The sequence below is a fragment of the Rattus norvegicus genome, chromosome 5 (assembly GCF_036323735.1).
Source record: "Rattus norvegicus strain BN/NHsdMcwi chromosome 5, GRCr8, whole genome shotgun sequence".
NCBI classification, from domain to species: Eukaryota; Metazoa; Chordata; class Mammalia; order Rodentia; family Muridae; genus Rattus; species Rattus norvegicus.
The window spans coordinates 31,731,111-31,737,435 of record NC_086023.1 but is presented as its reverse complement, the minus strand read 5'-3'; the positions used below and the strand labels follow the sequence as shown (position 1 = coordinate 31,737,435).

General features: G+C 38.6%; 1 non-coding gene across 1 annotated transcript; it reads left to right on the top strand.

The window, feature by feature from the left end:
- Nucleotides 1-5,926: 5,926 nt before the first annotated feature.
- On the top strand, nt 5,927-5,999 carry Trnat-agu10 (transfer RNA threonine (anticodon AGU) 10). Its single transcript has one exon. It is a non-coding gene; the product is annotated as a tRNA-Thr (tRNA).
- The last annotated feature ends 326 nt before the right edge of the window (nt 6,000-6,325 follow it).

Here is a 6,325-nt window from a genome sequence, read left to right as displayed (position 1 = left end):
GACTCCCATACTTAAAGTCACCTGGAACCCAGGAAAGGGAAACTGAATGTTGTTGTCACTAGCCCTGCCCCATGTATTAATCTGGAATAAACGGTGGGTACATGTAGTTTTGAAAATATTGACTTTTAAATTATCTATTTCTATACAAGTAAAGCCAGAGTTTTGTGATAGAAAATTCCAACAAATAAGTATGTTTGCTGACTAAACAGGTCTCTCTGTAATTGCTTAGTTCCCACATTGGGGATCAGGTTAAATGGTTAGACAGTTACGGTATATTCGTGTTGTGTCCCCTAAATTGTCACAGCATGGATTGGTTCCAGCACAGGTGGTCTCAGAACAAACAAAAGATAAAAGATCTTCGCAGAGAGAGATTTCAAAATCTACAATGTTATTTCTTCTATGTTCTATTAATGATGATGTCACAGCCTAGATCCACAGGAAAAAGAAAGGTCGCTATCTCTTGAAGACAGAGATAGGAAGACCACAAAACAAACAGAAACTCAACAAGAAAGAGAGGGATTTTGGAGTTATTTCTGCAGATTATGTACTATATCCCTTAAACCATCACTGATGAGTGAGATAAATAGCTGAAGAGAGGCATATTGAAAAGATTATTCGCTAAATAATACTTTTGTCTGTGTTTATTATTAGAAATCTAAAGTTTCACGAGTATGGGCCTCTATAATAGGCCTGTGTCTGGTGATGTTGGATGTTTTTATCAGATTTATTTGTAGCAGAAAAATCATACCATGTAGCTGGATCTAAGTAATAAAGGAAATTCATCCAAGATTGAGCTATTTCTTAAAGTTGGTAAATTGACCCTCTTCTTCATGACTTGCAAGCTTCTTACAAGAAATAGTTCTCATCTATCTTTCCCTCTTTCCAAAATCTCAGTCTTTGTAACCATCGAAGAAGCCTGCATATTTTAATTCCAAAATCATTATGTAAGTACATCAACATTGTCAACTTTGCGAGCATTTGGATTGTGAGTTATATAAAGCAAAATCCAGTTGATGTTTATATTTTAATTCCTTTTATTTTATGTGTTCCTAAGGGGCAAACAGACCATAAATACTGGCACAGTTCCTGTTCCCATGCCTGCATTACTTCAGAATCAGGACATCAAATGGAAAAAACTTGTTTATAAACAGAAGGCTTTATTAGGTTAAATGACCCTTCAGGATTTCTAAGGGCCAGAAGTAAACTCACAAATCCCATCTTAGAATTTCCCAGTAGGTCATTCAAGAAGCCTTCTGTTAATGATGTCACACATTACCTTCATTTGAATTTGTTTTATCCCTGTGGGTTAAACAGGTAGACATCAAGCTGTGATCATGTATATCTGCCTCCACTTTCAGGGGAAAGAAAAAGGAGCGAGATAGACAGAGGGGAGGAGAAGGTCTTACTTACTCACATACACTGACCCCATCTCTGGCTTGTTTACATTCTTCTTGCCTTCTGGAGATTATCAGGTCTAATTCAATTATTTAACTTTGAGTGTCCAAAATCCCTAACGAAACCATCTAGTAACTTCAGCTTGCTTTTCTGAATCCATCTCTGATTATTTTAAAACGCACAAAGCATTTCCCAGTGATATATAAAAACATTTTAAAAGGTTAACCAGCAATGCCTAACTTTTGTGGAAGGAAGCATAATAGTGATGTTGAAATTGTATGCCTCACATTACTATTTGACAAATATTTTTGAAGGCTAACTAGTTAGATTGGTTGTGGAGTATTTGACATTTGTGAACCCACACTTACTTCTTCTAAAGAATTCTGTAGATTCAGAGTCAACGAACCCTTTCTGTCAAGTAACACAGACTTTAGACTTTGATAGTCTAAAGTTTCTGTTAACAGTCATTCAGTACCAACTATACAATGCAAAAGTAGTCAAAGAGACCACATATATTAATTGATGTGACTATCTTTATATAAAACTATATTCATAATACAGGAAGTAGATTTCATTTTGCTTAAAGAATATAATTTCTTTATCCTTGTCAGATATAAAGAAGTAATAACTGTATATGTGTGTGTGTGTGTGTGTGTGTGTGTGTGTGTGTGTGTGTGTGTGTGAATCTATCTGCCATCTGTCTAGATGCCTCCATGTACTTCAAGGTCATTGAAGGTTACCAGCCTATCACAAAATATACAAGATATTGAACTTAAATGGAAGAAACATTTATTTTGGCTTATGATTTCAGAGCCTTTGGCTTATAGCCATTTAGTTATGTTTCTTTGGACCAGTAGCAAAGCAGAAAATAGACCTAGGGCCTATGATGAGGCAAAGCTACTCATCCTGTGACCATTCGGTAACAATGTAAGAGAGGAAAGGGCCAAGAATTCTATTATCACCTTCAAAGGGATTCCCCCATTGACTAATCTACCTCACAATAGGGATACAAACTGGTCACTCAAGCCTTAAAACAGCCTTCAGAGAATACTCAAAGTTCAAAGTAGAACACCAAGATGAACCAGAAAAAGAAGGCAGCTCTGGGCGATGATCATTTTCTCCACTGCTTTCGGGTGTGTGATAACTCGTCAGGGTGGAGAGTGTGCTATTCCAGGGTTAGAGCAGGAGAGGGGAATATCATTGTTGTACTGGTAAGTAAGCTAGCACATGCAATAGGCCGTGTACCTGATGCTGCCTCTTTCATGGCTCGTCTCATCGTCAGGTGGTGAGAAGCAGAAAGAAGGAGTTCCAGCCCTACAGCATCTTTCAAGTGTACACTCCATTGACTCGAAGCTCTCCCATAAGGCTCCATCTAAAAGGTTAGCCCACTTTCCAACAGCATCATGCTGAGACCCATGCCCTCCGTACACAGACTTTGAAGCTCCCTAAGGATCCAAACCTAAAATGAGCTGTAAGTAACATGGCAATTGGAAGCACAGGAGCCTGAAGTGGGGGGTTCTGGATGGAAGACAGCTGGGGCAGCATGGCAGGGAAGTTCAGTGGTTATCTATCAAGCGGTCAGTGAAAGAAGAGACAACCCATGTTTCTAGGGGAATACAATTGGCTTGGATTGAGCAGGCCACAGGGTGTAACTGTCATAATCACTGGAACCCATCAGGTCAAAAAGGATCCTTCACATTCTAGGCCTCCCACAAGCCTCTTTAAACCTCCCAGAAACGATTTTTCTTTTGGTTCTTTTTTTTTTTTTTTCGGAGCTGGGGACCGAACCCAGGGCCTTGTGCTTCCTAGGCAAGCGCTCTACCACTGAGCTAAATCCCCAACCCCAGAAACGATTTTTGAAAATGTGATGTTTACATCAGAGGCACTCTTGAGTATCAAATAGCCACTAAGTAAAATACCTTTATATAAAATGTCAACTCACATGTGCTCATTTATTTCAAGAAAGCATCCACATACTTTTACCCTTTTTCTGTTTTTCTTCTTTTTTTAACCGTTCTGTTTATTGCTCTATACCCTGGTTTCCTGCCAGCAACGCAGATGTACATGGCCATTTACCCTAAAAGTCAGATTTCTGTAACCAAGTTTAGAGAGCTCTTTTTAAAAACAAACAAAAACAAACAAGCAAACTGTAAACACAAATATGCTAGCTTAGGCCTTAGAACAACAACTCATGTGAGTAAATACTTAAGAAGCTTAAGTCACTCGCCGTGTGGTGAATTTGTTTCTGCCTAAGAAATGTCATTCACAAGTTTTAACACTCATTGAACTTGGCATAGAATAACCCATAAACATTTGCCCCTCTCTTGGAGCTTATGTATGGAATATATAATGTCTTAGACTTTGAAAACTTAGTACCATAGTTTGCATGTATGACTGTTTGGTCTGCCTGTACACATTTGCTTCATAGGTGTGTCTGACACCTGTGAATACCAAAAAAGGGTGTCAGATCCCCAGGGACTGAAGTTACGGATGGCTGTGTACCACCATGTGGGTGGTGTGAAACCAGACATGGGTCCTAGTCATCATACCTACATGATTAGTAAGAGCAACTTGTGCTATTAATGGCATAGCCATCTTCCCAGCCAGATGTCTTAGACCTTCAAATCCAGGTGTCCTACACTTCCATTTCTTGATTACAGCAGCATCTTGCCATGGCTAATTCCTGTAGACTTTATTTTGCAAATCTCTTCAGTGCCTCTTCCCACTTCTCACCCTCATTCCCTCCTGACAATTTCCAACATTTTGCCCCTCATTCCTATCTTGTCACTTTTAATCCAGATTTTATATTTTAGCCTGAATAATTCTTCTAGAATGTAAATTGTATGAGTTTACTCTTTTCCACAAACCTCTTAGGAGTTCTCCATGGTTCCATGAAAATATTTATTAAAGGTGTCCTAAGGTAGCCATGAGTGCTCTCTGCCCGACAATCATTCCCTCCCCATCTTTTCTTTACAGATTTGCAAGAATGATCTTTTTAGTCCCCCCAATACAATGTCGTTTTGTGCTTAAAATTTGTTCTGTATTTCTACATTCCCATAAGAAAAGAAAACATTTAAATTTATTCGCATAATGTGCAAGAACTTCCAACAGCCATCCCTACTGATTTCTTCAGGCTCATCGCTCCTTAAACCTCCCACCACTTCACACACTCTCAGGCTTCCTTGACTCGCAGAGCTGTTTATGCTTCCTGCACACCTCTCCCTCTTGTCCACCTGGTTCATTACACTGCATTCTAAATCTTTCTTTTTTATCATCCCGTCGTCCCTAAGGTATTTGAATAAACCAGGATGTGATTTTCTTCTATGTATTAGCTACATCTTCGGTACAACAACCAGGTGTATAGATTTATTTACTATAAATTCGTTCTCATTTCATAATCTTAGGCAGACATAACCTTTAATTTTTAAATTGTTTTTTTTTCTGAAGGCAATATCATGCTAGTAACAAAAAAATACATATTTCTTGAAAGACTGAGTGGATTTGGAAATAAAGAGAGCACACATAAATCATTGACTCATAGCACTCCAAACAATAAGATACCTTCATTTTTCATATTAAAATAGTTAAAAAAGACTCCAATTCTCATGTTCACTGAAGATTGATACTAGGGAAGGTACAGTATCAACCTAAACCCCCACCAATGGATAAACGGACAAAGACCATGCCTGGATGCTTAAACACACACACACACACACACACACACACACACACACACACACACACACAGAAACACACACAGACACACACACACACACACACACACACACACACACACACAGCAGAATAGTACTCAGCATTAAAGAGAGAGTCTTTCATCTGTGACAGTATGGCCAAATCTGGAAGGCTATGTTAGGAAAAAATGAGGTCAGCAGAGAGAGAAATACCAATATGCATGATCTTACTTTTTCATAGACCCTGAGGAAGTTGAAATCATATAGGCAGAATGTACAATGGCTGCCAGAGGCACAGGGGAAAATATGGGGTGATGTTGACCCAGTGACAAAGATTTCGGTGACCAAATATTAATGCATCCTAGAGATTTCATGTACAGCATAGTGATAATAGTTAAGGATGCTGTATTGAGTGCTTAAAATTTCCAGTAAGAAAGGGGAAATGTGCAAAGTGGTGAGTATGTCTGTAGATTGATTGATGCTAATTATTTAACTATTATAAACATATCAAAATATTACCTATCTCAAACACAGAATTTCTATTTCGTTAGCTATACTTCAAAAATATTGGAAAAAGAAGTTGCTACTCCTCTGCTTTTTTCTTTCAGTGTTGAGAATTGTTAGGCCTGATACCTCCAGTCATCCTTTTCATTTGAATAAGTAAATCAAATATCATAAAACATATATGTGCTTTCTTCTTTGAAGTAACACAGTCTTCTGCAATGTGTTCCAGAAATAGCCAGAAGCAAGTGTCACTTGAAGGTTGAGTTCCTATTCAGGAACAGACTTTCCTTAAGCAAGTTCTAGCTCAACAATTAAGAATAGGAAAACCTAAGGGGTTGGAGATTTAGCTCAGCGGTAGAGCACTTGCCTAGTAAGCACAAGGCCCTGGGTTCGATCCCCAGCTCCGAAAAAAAACAATAGGAAAACCTTCTGTCATCCATTCACAGATAATTATTTTCTTTTACTCTGTCACAAGAAGACAAGGGGGATGTCTCAAATAAACTGGCCCACCTAGCTGAGGGATGGGCAGATGTCCTTCTGGACGGTTACATAGAATTATATTGTCTGAATTTTCTTTTTAAACCAGGTTTGTCATAGACTCTGGATAGCCTATGTCCTAATGCCATCTTGACGGTTCACAACATCTATTTTAACTTTAATTTTTTATAAAGTATATGTGGGTGGGGAAGGGGGTGTTTGTGGCCAGGGGAAGACAGTGGATCCCTTCCTCTGTT